A 14,629-nucleotide genomic window follows, 5' to 3' on the forward strand; every position below is an offset into this window, starting at 1 on the left:
AACATGTTTTATGCCCATATATGCATTGTACTTCTGTACTCGCGACTGCACCGGATTCAGATACGAAATCCCATAGATGAATCATCAACAGAAGTTAGCTTTATCCTCTATTTTTAGCATTGCAAAGTTAGCTTTCATTTCATTTCATGCAAGTAAGATTTCTGGTCCAAGAACGTTGCATTGGTAATAAGATTACCAAATGGAAGTCAACAGTGTTACAATGGTTTGGTTTCGCACGCCCCCGCGTCTAAGAGCATCTCTAAGAGCATCTCTAACAGAGCCTGAAAACAGATCAAAACCGAAAAATAACCGCCAGTTTACAGGTTCGATGAGAAAAATGGCGCAGATCATAGCCTGAAAACGAGGCAAAACAAAAAAGTTCAGTCTGAACTGAAAAAACCAAACTCGACCCCTATTTGTAGGGGCGAAATGCCGAACCGAAGCGAAACCGAACGTTTACGCGCGCTGAAAGTTCATGGCAGTTGCTCTTCATTGTCGTCCTTCCGCCCGCCAGGGCACTATCAAATTCACCAAATTCCTCCAAATTTCGACTAGTTTCCGCCGGAGATGAACTATAGGCGCCGGAGAGAAGCACATCCTCGCTGGAATTGGCTGCTGGTCGCCGGAATCGGTGGCCGCGCGCGCGACGACAGACTGCCCTGGCGGGGCTCGAGCGGCCATGGCATGGGTGGCGCCGGAAGGGCACGGCGGTGCGGGTCAGGGCCAGGCGGGCGCGCGACGGTGCAGGGTCGGGCGGGAGCGCGACGGCGCGGGGCTGGGAGGGCGCGCGGCGGCGCGGTGCCATGCGGGCACACGGCGGCGCGGGCCGGGCGGGCGCGGAGCCGGGCGGGGCCGTGCGGGCGCGGTTCGGGGCGGAGCTAGGCGGGCGAGCGGCGGCGCAGGGCGGCGCGGAGCCAGGCGGGCGAGCGGTGGCGCGGGGCAGCGCAGGGCAGGGGCGACGGGGCCGGCCAGGACAGCTTGGGAGGAGCTTGGGGAAGAAGAAGGAAAATAGGGAAAAAAGAAAAAAATAGCTGACGAGTGGGCCTTAATAGCATATTTGGGGAATATTCTATTTTACAGTTTCCTTTACGGGGTTTGTTCTGCGCCAGCGATTTTTCAACCCGTAAACACGAGTTCGGTGAACTGAACTCCGAGTTTTCAGTTCGAGTTTTTACGGGCTCTGTTAGAGATGCTCTAAGCCCGTAAAAAGTCGAACCGAAAAAGGCGAGTTCAGTTCACCGAACTCGCATATTCGGGTCGTAAAATGAATGGCGCAAAACAGAGCCCGTAAACAAAAACTGTAAAACAGGGTTTACGAAATTATTTTAGCATATGATCGAAGAAACATCACAATAAAATGCAAACAATTCATGCATAGTTCACAGTACAGACATCAAATGACAGAATCAAATGACACAGTTCATAGTTCCCCTCTCCTCTCACCGCCGGCATCAAACCGAGGTTGGCCCGCCGTCAGCACCATCGCCACCACCTCCTGGAGTCACATCGGTTGCACCAGTTGCCTCTTCACGAGCTGCTCTTCATCTTGTTGTGATCTCCGCCGTGGCCTCCTTCCACCAATCCAGTTAAATCTCATTCATGTCCTTAGTGTTCATCATCATGATCTCCCTCTCTTCGGCCAAAAGTTGCTTCGTTGCTTTGTCCTTCTTGACATTGATCCTCATCTCCTCCAACTTGGTTTTGCTCCTTGCTTCCTCTCGGATGGCTTCAAGCTTTGCAAGGCTCACCTCCTTCTTTGTCTCGATGATGACACGCTTGGTCTCCAAAGTCTTGGTCGCTATCACCTCCTTGAACTTCATCATTTGATCAAACTTGTCCCTCAACAATGCAGCCTCCCCCTCGAGCCTTAGCCTTTCCTTCGCCTTCTTGTTCCCCTCCGGCTTGTCGGCGTTCCTACCATCCTTCTCGTCCTCGGTGTCATCGAGCGCAACCATTGCAGCCTTCTTCGGTGCGACTTCTTCATCCTCAATTTCCACTTGGGGAGGTGCTGGAGCACATCAAAGCAATGACGCATGGTGAAGCTCTTGCCCTTGCTGCCGGACATGTCTCTGTACCTAGCATCAGCAATGCGATCCTACATATGCAAAAGGAACCAACAAATCGTCAATATGTCATCCAAGCTAAACTACAATTAGCTTTACCAAATATGCACTCACATATTCATCGACAGTTGCGCCGCTTGGAGGATTGGACACCACTTGGTCCATTGCTGCTGCCCACCGGCTACACGCCGGTTTGATCGCGTCCCAACGATCTTGGAGGGATCGGTAGGTCCGATCGACAGGATGGCGAACGCGCCGCCGCTTCACCCCGCTCGTCGCCGACACCGACGTTGCTTCCTCCGCTGGGGTCGCAGGGATGGCAGGGATCACCGGGGTGGTTGGAGGAGCGGCGGAAGCTGCGGCGACCACGGGAGAAGGTGGCGGCGCCTGCGACGTACCAACGACGGCCGGCGGGGTCGATTCGAGACTCATCGGAGCCAAATCGGAGGGTGGCGGCGCAGAGGAAGGTGAGGGCGCACAGATCGGCGGCGGCGGCGGTTGGGAGGAGCTGAAAGTTCCCTCGCGCGCAAATTAGGGATTGTGTTTGGGCTGCGTTCGGTTCGCTCCGTCGGCCCCTACAAATACAGGCCGACAGAGCGAACCGAACGCAGCTCGAGGGGCCGACGGAGCGAACCGAACGCCCGAACTTTTTTTTTAAATTTTCGCTCGGCGTCCTTTTTTGGCCCTAACCCGTAAAGTGGCGGTTATTTTTCGGTTTTGGGTCTTTTACGGGCTCTGTTAGAGATGGTCTAAGAGCATCTCCAGTCGCGTCCCTCAAAAAGCGTCCGCACAAATGATTTGGGGCACGTTTGGGACCGCGCCGGACAAAAAGTGACCAAAAATCTGTACAAAAAAGAGACCCTTCCCAGCCGCGTCCCTCAAACAGCGTCCGGATGCATGCATTTTAATAGAGGGGACCACCCCATGTGGGAAAAGTAGGTGAGAGAAAGTGTGGGAAAAGAGACTAGCATGTGGGAACTAGGGGCTGCATGCATGCATGTTGACGCCTCATTTTGTGTCCGGCGTCCCCGGTAGAGATTCTATGCATAGAGTCTCTACCGGGGACGCTCAACTACAAATGAGCGCTAATAGACTTTGGGGACGCTGGCTGGACGACTTTTTTCCCCTTTTCTTGTCCGCGGCTCATTTGGGGGACGCGAGTGGAGATGCTCTAAGGTCTTCGCTTGGGCGACTCGGGGTGCGATTAGGGTTCCTCTAGCGCCGCCTCTCCCACCTACGCTCTCCCTCGCCGCCCATTCTGCCCCAACTCTGGCAAGTCCCGTTCTGCGTCTCGTGGCGGCGCTGGAGGTCCTGGACTATGGATGGAGGTGCTGCTGCTGCTCCTTCGCCGGCGACGCAAGATGGTCTCGCTGGCTTGGGCTCGAAAGCGCCGGTACGCCGTCGAATCTGACCTAGGGTCAGTCCGCGGCCAGATCTGACCAGGGGGTCGATATGCAGCCATAATCCATGCCTCAGCGCTGATTTAGGGCGTGGGCTTCTCAGGCCGCGCGGATCTGTTCGGGGCCGGCTTCGTCGTGGCGGAGTTGCAGCTGCTGGAGGTGCGTTCGTGGGGGGGGGGGGAGGGGTGTGTGCTCAGAATCTCTTCTTCTTTGGTTGTCCGGCCATCGGTTGCAATTTCAGCTCTAGGGTGAGCGTTCCATTACAGCGGCCTCGAACCTGGTGAGAGGGTAGTGGCCCTCTTTGGTGATGGACGGGTTGTAGCGCGATGAAGTTCCTCCGTGTTTGAAGCAGATGATGGTATCCCTAAGAGCTCTAAGCTCCCAGGATTGGCAAGTCGCTGTCGTGGGGTTCATTTTTTCGGGTGGAACTGCTTGGTTGAGCCGTTTCCGTTGCGCGTGTCTGTGCGCGGTGCCGTCTGGCTTCTTTTTTTTTCCTCTACACGTGTCTCGCCGGGGGAGTGTTACGGGGTCGGTTGGCTGCCGCTTTGACTAGCCAGTTTATCTTCCTCTTCTTTCGGTGGCGGTGCTTCTCGGCATGTGATCGTCTTGGTCTCTCTCGCCGGACGAGCTTGTTTCGGGTGGGCTGGTGTTTTGGGCACGCGTTTTGTTCGTCGGTGATTGTTTCTGCGTGGACTGAAATTTGTTCGTGTTGGCGCTGTAGCAGGTGTGAGTGGGGACTTCTGTCTGTTGCTTCGTCGGATGGAGGATATCTCCCCCTCATGGATTCTGGAGGCGCTGTCCTCCTCGCGTGTGCCTCTCCGCCACCGGGTCGTCGGCCTTTCCTTCCCCATAATCCCCACCGGCCCTTGATCCCACCTGCTGGCTTCCGGGTCGCCAGTGAGCACGGCAGGGCCGCCATGGAGGTCGCGGGCGCCACGGCCAGTCTTGGGTCCTGACCCCCTTTGAAGGTCCGAGCTGCCTTCGACCTGATCTCCTGAACGACCGCCGGATCTGTAGGCCAGGTTCTTCCACGAGCTGCTGGTGGTCGCCCCCTCTCCGATCTGCCCCTACTCCAGTCTCCAGGTCGCACCTGCTGGAGCGTGGAGGTATGGTCTGCCTTCCCCATCTTTGTTTTTTTTTTTTGGTAATTATATGGTGTAGCTCGAACAAGCTGTTGAATAAATAGATCTGAATGTGTTCTTTTGAATGGATTGTGCGTGCAAACTGGCGTGATTGACGGAGGGTCCACATCAGATGTTTTGATGCCAAGCATCAGTCTCGCTATATCATCCAAGGATATTTTGGCATGCTGCACTTTCATTCGCCAGGGTGTTAAATCAATCATTTGCTTATGATACAGTATAACTCAAGAATTACCTAATGTGCTGTATAGTTAGTTATCATATGCTTTATTATTTAATAAGAGCTACCTTGAAGAAATCATAACCTAAAAGCCCTGTTAAAAATTGGCCAGTTAACTGATTAGTCCCTGCTCAGAGGGCCACTGATCAGCCGATTGCAGCTACAAGAGGTGAGTTTGATTTCGTTCTCACTTAGTTGGATGCCTTTTCTGATTCACTGGAAAGTAATTATAGAGAGAAATTGCGGACATTTATTTCTCATGTTCATCGTTCAGTTCATGTGCCTGCTCTGGACTTCCAAGTCAGCGAGTTCAGTTGAACTTGAAAATCATGGTAGCTGTTACTTAATAATTCAGTTCATACTCAATGTGGTTTGATAAGATCGATCCATTCTGATAACATTAGCAAGATAGGTTTGTACATCGTTTGAGACCAATTAATTGGTAGTCATGTTATTCAGTCAATTGGAAGATTCTGATTCAGTGTTACTTGATTTTTGCAGATATCTCTGTTTGTTGCTTGAGTAGCCTTTGTTTTTTACTTAAGGTGACATAGGATGTGCCAAAGCTTAGGTGAACTGATTGCATCATGTATTTAAAGAACTTGACGGAGTCTTCATAAATATTGGTAAATTGAACTAAAACCATGTCTTATTTCTGGAGACATTAACAACTATCACAGGGAAGGTGGTCTTGCTAATGTGCAGATTTTTTAAAAGAGTACAAAATTTGTAACCTGCATTTTCCGGTGATTCCATTTTCTTTGTTCTCTGGAATTTGCAAAAAAAGTAGCAGATACCCTGGGTTCCACTAATTAGTGTTGGGGGTGCAAAAGGGATGGCTAATTAAGCTATATTTTGAAGTGTTTCCTCGGTAGTATTTCAGTATGCTCTTGGTTCCATGCGTGTTACATCATATAACCAGTGCTGAGATGATGAAAAAGTGTGATTTCTTTGTAATCTTACCTATCTGCTTAGTCCATTTCACTATGTAAAATATATGACATGCTTGACAAAACACGTCTATCTATTTGTATCTACAATTATTCATTTGATTCTGCGAGTATGTCTGGTAAAATTTCTCTGTTACATGGAGAATACTTCCAGTTTCATTATAATAATAGTTGGAACAATTCCTATGAATTAAATGTTTACATTTTGTTAGTTCATCTGAATATTAAAAGTTAAGTGTTGCCAATTTGCATTGTGGATGCTCTAAATGCACTTCAGAGTACACTTTTTATGCAGCCCACATGCATCTGACAATATTACATATGGTCCTGAGTTATGCGAATTTTGCATTTTTTTGAGTGAAGGAGGTATTGATAGCTAGCAGTCGCAGAGCCCAACGGAAGGGGGTGTCATGCCCGCCTATGCAGGTCGCCCTGCTGCCTACAGTGGTAGGGCTGGCTGATCAAGTGCTTCGGCCTGTTGAAGCTAAGTGCTCCTTCAGGATATTATTGACACATACATATTTCTACATGATCTTTAAAAAATGATAAGACATGAGGCATATAGCTATTTAAGGAGTTATTTTTTCCGACGCTGGAAACCTGTAGCTATTTCCTGTTCTCTATATGTTTTGTCAGCAAGTTTGTGGATTTAATTCTTGAATAATATAGCTATCAGAGATAAATAAGAGTTTGTTCATATGTTGCCAACATGTTGTTTGTCGCCGGAGACTATTAAAAGTAGTTAGACCCTTGGAAGTGTGAGTTGAATAACTTTTTGAATGCTATGTTTTAAAAGCCGTTGGTGCGTTATTTATGAAGAATTAGCTAGATCACCGATATGCCCATTTGATTACAATTTACAGATCAGCTGTGGCAAACAAGCTCAACATGGGGCTAATCGGCTGAGCTTGCTCCACGGGCCTCTGTTTTCGGTCGGCAGCTAAGATATATCCTACTAGATGAGAAGGTAACATTATGACCATGTACTCTGCAGTTGCATTCACCATGTTTATATTAATCCCACTCTATGCATTCATATTGTCAGTGAGATTTCAATTCCAGAAATGTGTGTCTATGTTAGGCTATCTTCTTGGAAAATGGTGGCCTGATACCTTGGTGTTTGCCTGCCGCTTAAAGGCACAACCAGTGGAAATGGCTTTACGGGAGGTTGGTTTGGGAGGGCAATTTTCCCACATTTTTGACAGTTCCTGCCAACCGGGCAAGGTTGACATGTGCTTCTACCCTAACAGGGACATGATAATCATGATAGGTGAATGCGCGCGGTCTCATGTGAGCTAAGATGTTTAGGTCTGTCCCCACATGCATACAAATGCTCTTAAGCATGTTTAGGATATTGCTAAGGATGGTACTCAATCTGAGTTGAACTTATGCACGTGTCTAGGAATTTCCCAACAGCTACCAGTTTGCGGGCACCATCAAGAGCAAGAACATGCAGATTGGCGAAGTCTTCCCATCCCATCTTTGCCTTTGCACTTGGAAATAAGCTGACACAAGCCATTGATGCGTAGCGCCAGCACACATACCTTTGTCTAGGAGAAGCATCCCTAGATATGACAAGAGCATACTATGAGTTTACCTCGATGGCACGCGGCTCTAGCATTGTAGCCTCATGTTGATGTTAATCTTGTGACTAATGAATTTTCTGAGTTGAGTGCAATTTTATGTGTCTTATGGGCACCTTGTTGCATATTGATCAGTGGTGAACCGGTGATTGCAATTGTATGCTCATACTTTACAAACTTTATTAGCTAAAATAAATGATTTTCCTATGAATTTCATTGTGCTTTATCCCTCTTGATAAAATCTGGTGTTTACATCTCCATTTTTATGTATTAATATGTTTGAATAGTTTAGACGCCGTAGACAAGGGCCAAGAAAAGTCTCATAAGCAGCCAAAAATGACATCGACCATGTTTATCCGTGTGGTTCCCTCACCTCCCGGTGCTGGCTGGGTGGTCGCGTAGTCCTCTTGGACTTGTGCTCGATTATGTTTCTCTTCTTCTTTATGAAATGACGCACAGATCTTCTATGGGTTCTCAAAAAAATTTAACATCGACGTGTTCTGCTAGATTATTTCACTCCTAGCAGCTGATGTCGACTGCCTACGGTCTAAACTTTTTTTTAGTCTACGCCGGACATGGACCTCCTCTCCCTTTGTCTCTAGGTGATCACCGTGTGAATAGTCTCAATGTGATATTGTGATCTTCTGAAGAAGCATTTGTCCATAAAACTGACTATACTATTCTCATTTAGAATAGAAAAACCCACCTCTTTAAGTTTTATGAGTTGGGGTTGTCACCAATAAGCAGGTTAGCTATTCAACTCTCTGAACAAAAGGTAAAGAAGATTGCATGATAGTAGAAAAAACGGCGCAGCAAAGCGCGCTAGGTCCATCTAGTTCTCTTTCGATGGTGTGATGTTCTCCTCCTCTACTACGCTTCCTCTACCTTGATCAGCGAATTTTTCGGCGTCTGAAGACCTAGGCTTGTAGGCTGCATATCTTTTTATATCTTCTTGCCTTCTGACGTTGGTGGTTTTTTTTTTTTGAACTTCAGGCAACTTTATTAATCAATATTCACACGGTCTTCTACAAGAATAGGAATGATAAAAACAGGAGGTTCATCAAACCAAAAACGCCTAATACTATCAGAAGATCCGTGGCGAGCAATCGCATGAGCGGCACCATTCGCTTCTCTCGAACAATGTTTTAATGTTGCCATGCCTAGCATCGTAAGGAGATGCCGGCAATCGTCGATCACCACCGCACTAGTTCCTCTAAACTCTGATGGACTATGAACAACATTCACCACTTCCATTGAGTCAGATTCCACCAACAGAGATTGGGCACCAAACTGCTCGGCTAGCTTCAATCCCGCCAAGAGCGCCACTGCTTCCATATCCATAGCATCAATAGCATGGTCAGTAAAATCACAACAGCCCGCTACAAAATTTCCGCCCGTGTCTCTGATGATAGCTCCAGAGGCACCACGGCCAGAATTAATATCAAACGCAGCATCGACATTGAGTTTATAAACCCCAGCCGCTGGTCTTGTCCACCTTCCTCTCCGGACAATGTTCCCAGATCCTCTAACTTTAACACTGTTAGCTATGATTCCATGGATATTCATAATAGATCTTCCCGGTGAAGGCACTGGTTCTTTGTTTTTAATCTGTCTCCGAGACCACCATAGATACCAGCATGTGATCATAGTAGTTTCAGCAAAGAACTCAATATTGTGTGGTATACCTCCTGGCGTTGATGAGCATAGAAGTTCTTCCAACACCATAGACCCTGATCGATCCAACCTACTACAGGCTGTAATAAAATCACTGAGGCCTAAACCCTCCCAGATTTCCATTGCCCTTGGGCATCCGAATAACATGTGCCGTATGTCTTCAGCTTCAGTCATGCAAACCGGGCAATTAACAGCAGAACCAATATGTCGATTGGCCAACGCACAAAAGCAAGGAACGATTCCATGCAAGGCTCTCCATATGAAGATCTGGACTTTACGGGATACTTTGGCTCTCCAGATCTTCTTCCAAACTTCATGTGGTGACGATCTATCTGATGTATCAGATCGTTGCACCCTCCGACGGAATTCAGCTCGCCATTCCGTGTGGTAAGCCGACTTAACAGAGAAACAACTTGTCTTATTCAAGTGCCATGCAATAAAATCAGATTGTCCAAAGTCTGGCAACGGTATCCGTAGGATCCGAGTCACATCTGCTTCACTAAAAATCTCACTTATCAAACCTTCATCCCATCTACCTGTTATTGGATCAATCAATTCTTCAACACGAGATAGGACGCAATTCCCTCTTGGTGTTATCACCTGGCGTGACGGGCTCGACGGCACCCAATGATCAGTCCAAATGTTGATTGTACTACCAGATCCTGGACGCCAAATACAACCTCTTCTGAAGGTTTTCAGCCCAGCCATAATACTCTGCCACGTAAAAGAAGAACCCTTCTTCAATCTTGCATTAATCAAATCACCATCCGGGTAATATTTTGCGCGGAGCACCTGTGCACATAAGGAATCAGGCACACTCAACAACCGCCAACACTGCTTTGCTAACATTGCTTGGTTGAAACAGTGAAGGTCCCGGAAACCCATTCCCCCTTCACTCTTGGGAATACACATTTTCCACCATGCCATCCAATGTAACTTGCGTTGGGTGTCTGTACTTCCCCACCAAAATCGCGCAATTGCATTACATATAGCCTTGCAAATCTGTTTTGGAATATTAAACACTGACATTGCATAGGCCGAAATGGCTTGGGCAATTGCCTTTATGAGTATCTCCTTCCCTCCCATAGAGAGTAATTTCTCATTCCATCCAGAAATCAGTTTGCATACACGCTCCACCAAGTGCTGGAACAGTCACTTCGATCCATCCCAACAAGCGTTGGTAATCCAAGGTATTTGTCTGATAATGATTCTACCAGAATATTTAATTGTACACAAACCTCCTCCCGAACCAAAGCATTTGTATTCGGGCTAAAAAAGATGCTTGATTTTGCTTCGCTTACAAGCTGTCCAGAGCTTGCACAATACATATCTAGCGCATTTCGGAGAGCCGTGGCGTTGGACATATCAGCAGACATCAGGATCAAAGAATCGTCAGCAAAAAGAAGGTGTGAAACCGACGGTGCCTCCCTGCACACTTTAATCCCTTGAATACCACCAATCATCTCCTCATACGCTAGAAGGCTTGACAAACCCTCCGCACAGATCAAGAACAAGTACGGCGACAGCGGGTCTCCCTGTCTAATTCCCCTCGTAGGTACAAAAGCCTCAGTCTCGTCAGAATTAAACCAAACTCTGTAATTGACAGAAGTAACACAGGACATGATAAGATTGACCCACGCCTGATCAAAACCCAATCTTATCATCATATCGCGGAGGAAACTCCACTCCACACGATCATATGTTTTGTGCATATCTAACTTCACCGCACAGAGCCCTCTCTTTCCTTGTCTCTTATTTTTGATTGTGTGGAAACTCTCATACGCCACCAGGACATTGTCTGTAATTAAACGTCCTGGTACAAAGGCACTTTGTGTAATCGAGATTATCTCCGGCAGGATACCTTTCAGCCTTTTCGATAACACTTTAGAAACCACCTTGTATATAACATTGCATAGGCTGATCAGCCTGAATTGTGTAATCAACTCCGGGCTTTCAACCTTAGGAATTAAAACTATCGCCGTTTCATTCCACTCCCTGGGAATAACTCCATCATTGAGCACTTGTAAAACCTCCTTAGTAACCTCATCTCCTACCACTGACCAGAACTTCTTATAAAACACAGCGTGTAGTCCATCTGTGCCCGGTGCTTTGTAGTCACCAATACTGAACATGGCTTCCTTTACTTCCTCCTCTGTAAAAGGTTTTAACAGAGCAGTATTCATTGCCGGTGTGACCCGGGGAAAAACTCTAGCAAGTAATTCTTCATTGGTTTGTTGCACTTCCGATGTGAACAAAGTCGAGAAATATCCATGTATCAAGGGTCTGATCTCCTCATTGCCCTCAATCCAATTACCGTCCCCATCCTTCAGCTTAAGGATGGTATTACGTTTCCGACGTTTCTTTACATAGTTATGAAAAAACGTCGTATTCCTATCTCCATGCATGAGCCAATTTGCACGGCTACGTTGCATATAGTGCACTTCCTCCTGTTCGAGTGCCACCTCAATTTGCCTGGTAATTTCTTTCTGTCTCTGGGTCGTATCCTCATCCATCGGCCCATTAACCAACTGATCCAACTCCTTGGTCAGATCTTTAACCTTCTTCTGCGGAGCTTTAAGTACTTTCCTGTCCCATTCGTGTAGTTCCGAATGGACAGTAGCTAGTTTCGCCATTACAGGTGCATTTGGTGGAGAGTGCACCCATGCATTTGAAACAATATCATTTACCTTCTCCTCCTTTAACCACCGACCCTCAAACCGTCGGCGGCCCTTAGACCTAGTCTTCACCGCATAAGTCTCAGTATCAACCAAAATAGGTCTATGGTCTGATCCTGACGACGTCAAATTGTGAACTCCCGTAAGAGGGAATAAGCTTGCCCAGCCTCCATTACTCACTGCCCTATCCAGCCTTTCTCGAACTTGTCCACGCTTCCAAGTAAACTTATAACCAATATAGCCCAGGTCCTCTAACCCACAGTCAAAGAGGCAGTCCCGAAAAGCTTGCATGTATGAAAGGGGACGAGGTGCACCCCCCTCCTTCTCCGATTCCGACATGATCTCGTTCATATCACCCAACACCAGCCAAGGAATGTTAGCTTGCTGGCGTAACTCTCGAAGGTAGCGCCATGTACGATGTTTGTGGCGCCAAACCGATTCTCCATAGAGACCAGTCAGTCTCCAATCTTTATCTGGTGTTTCCCCAGATACTAACACATCAATATAATTTGTATGTTTGTACTTCAGCTGGATTTTCACATGCTCATCCCAAAGCAGCATCAAACCTCCAGCCCTTCCGTTGCTCGGTACCACAAACATATGTGCATACCCCAACTTAATTCTCAACCTATCACCACTCTCCTTATCCAGATGGGTCTCAGACAAGAAGAGTATATCGGGCCTATGTTGCCTTCGGATATCCGAAAGCGATCTAACTGCCGGAAAATTGCCTAGTCCCCGACAGTTGTATCCGCATGTCTTCATTTAATCCTGGCGGCGCTCCTCACTGGAGCCCGCCGAAACAGAGGGTTGACCACCAGCTTTGTGCCTTTTTTGCACCTGTACTTTCTGTGGTGTGGTCTCTCCCACAGATATCCCTTCACCAGACTTCCCTTCAATCGCCTCCACCACATTGGCCACATGCGATGATGCAATAATAGCCAGTGCATTGCTCTTCATCCATCTCATGGTGTTCCTGGCTAGGACCAGTCCTACCACCCCTTCCCCTACCACCTCTTCCCCTAATGTTGCTTGATTGGGGGCGGATCACGTACTCTTTCTTCGGTTGATACCAAAAATCCTCTTCGGGCACCATCATGAAATCCCCATACTGAAAATCCTTCGGGTCATGAGACCCATCACCACATTCATCCGCCACATGTCCAATGACACCACAGATAGCACAAAATCGCGGCATCTTCTCATATAACACACAAAATTTTTGCGCCTTCTTCCCAGGGTCGACATTCCCTGTCACCCACCTAAGTAGTGGTTTTTTCAGATTGATCCTCACATAAACTCTAACAAATTTTGTATATTTAACACCATTAGTTCCCATCTCCACCTCAATCACCTTCCCTATCTTCCCTGCCAATGTTCTAGCCACCGCAGAATTCCGGACCAGATCGGGCAGTCCCATAATACGGATCCAAACTCTGATTGAATCTAAAGGAATTGTTTCAGTATTCACCAACCCATCATACTCTTCAATGAACACTGCATTGCGCCTAAAAAGCCACGGCCCTCCATGCATAGCTGTTCTCCAATCTCCAAGACACTTGAACTGCGCTATGAAGGTAAAATCATCCAGATCTCTAAAAGAGACCTCTTGTGCTACTGCCCAGGCTACCTGCATCTTCTGGTAGAAAGCAGTATGGCTGAAAGATGTTTTCAGACAAACCTTGATTATCACCGCCCACTTCATAGCTGCGCGGTGCTCCTCAATCAATCCCGAGAGATCGACCTCCTCTTCCTCCTCCGCCGTGATCGCCAGGCGGCTGAGCATATCATCAATGTTTCCCGCTGATTCCGGGACTGGATCGTCCCGTGCATCCATCCCTCCCGCGGCGGTTCCATCAGACAACGGATCCGATGTTTCCTCCCCAGGTTTTTCCGCCATGACCCAGGAAAACGAAGCTCCCAAGGTGCAGAACACTCCCAGATGATCTGGTGGTTTTGATTCGGCGTCGATCGAAGGGAATCCTCGATCTAGACCAATATGGTGGACTCCTACGTTGTCGCCGCAGGAGGAAAAAGTAAACCCTAAAACGAAAGGGTAAACCCTGGTTAGGAAACAATATCCAGAAATCGGAACTATGACGTCGGTGGTTTTTATTGTTGTTCTCCTCAGCACCTTGTAACTCTAGCCGTTGGTGGCTTTTGTTAAAATTAAAGTTGGGCGTAATGCCTATGTTTAAAAACAGTGTTATAATTATGAAAAATTAATTTTTCTTGCTAAAAGCCATTGTACACCTTAACTTTTCAAGCCGTACCTTGATCTAAACCTTCTTATCGAGTCCCAAATGTTCCTATTTTTTTACAGAAGTTCCAAATGTGCTTGAGTAAGATAGTTAGCTATTTAATTGTACATACTAGAGCTTGCCCCTTGTTCTACATACAGTACCACTTTGGGCCTTTTATAGAAAAGGCTTAGAGCATCTCCATACGTGTCCCCTAAACCGTCCCCTAAATGGCGCTGGATCGAGCGTTTGGAGGACGTGTTTCGTTCGTGCCGCGTTGGGAGACATCGCTCCCCAGCCGCGTCCCCCAAACACCGCTCCTAAACATTGAAATACTTTTCTTTTATGTTTTTGCATTTTTATTTTAAAAAAGAGAAGAAATATTCCATAAACTAATACATAATTTGGAACGTGGTTTACATGAAGATATAGTTTGGAACATGGTTTTCCACAAACTAATACATAGTTTGAACCATGGTTGACACAAATATAAAAGATTGCAAAAAAACTAAACCTAACTAGGCCGGGCATCGAAGGTTTCGTGTGTTCGCTGCCAAGAAAGAACACTCGATGGCACACCCAGTCACCCAAACTGGAAAATCCAACTGGTGAGGGTGCCCCTATTGGTTCTTCTGAGGAATAACATCCAGACTGTGCATTTTTTCGCTGCAAAGAAACAACA

At 47.2% G+C, this 14,629-nt stretch overlaps 1 long non-coding RNA gene across 2 annotated transcripts; it reads left to right on the plus strand.

The window, feature by feature from the left end:
* Positions 1 to 4,639: 4,639 nt before the first annotated feature.
* Positions 4,640 to 7,569, plus strand: LOC124666527. Of its 2 annotated transcripts, XR_006990919.1 has the most exons (3): positions 4,640 to 6,742; positions 6,857 to 7,083; positions 7,178 to 7,569. It is a non-coding gene; the product is annotated as an uncharacterized LOC124666527 (long non-coding RNA). The 2 variants fall into 2 exon arrangements; XR_006990915.1 differs by having other exon boundaries at positions 6,857 to 7,569.
* The last annotated feature ends 7,060 nt before the right edge of the window (positions 7,570 to 14,629 follow it).

The sequence above is a fragment of the Lolium rigidum genome, chromosome 1 (genome assembly GCF_022539505.1).
Source record: "Lolium rigidum isolate FL_2022 chromosome 1, APGP_CSIRO_Lrig_0.1, whole genome shotgun sequence".
NCBI lineage: Eukaryota > Viridiplantae > Streptophyta > Magnoliopsida > Poales > Poaceae > Lolium > Lolium rigidum.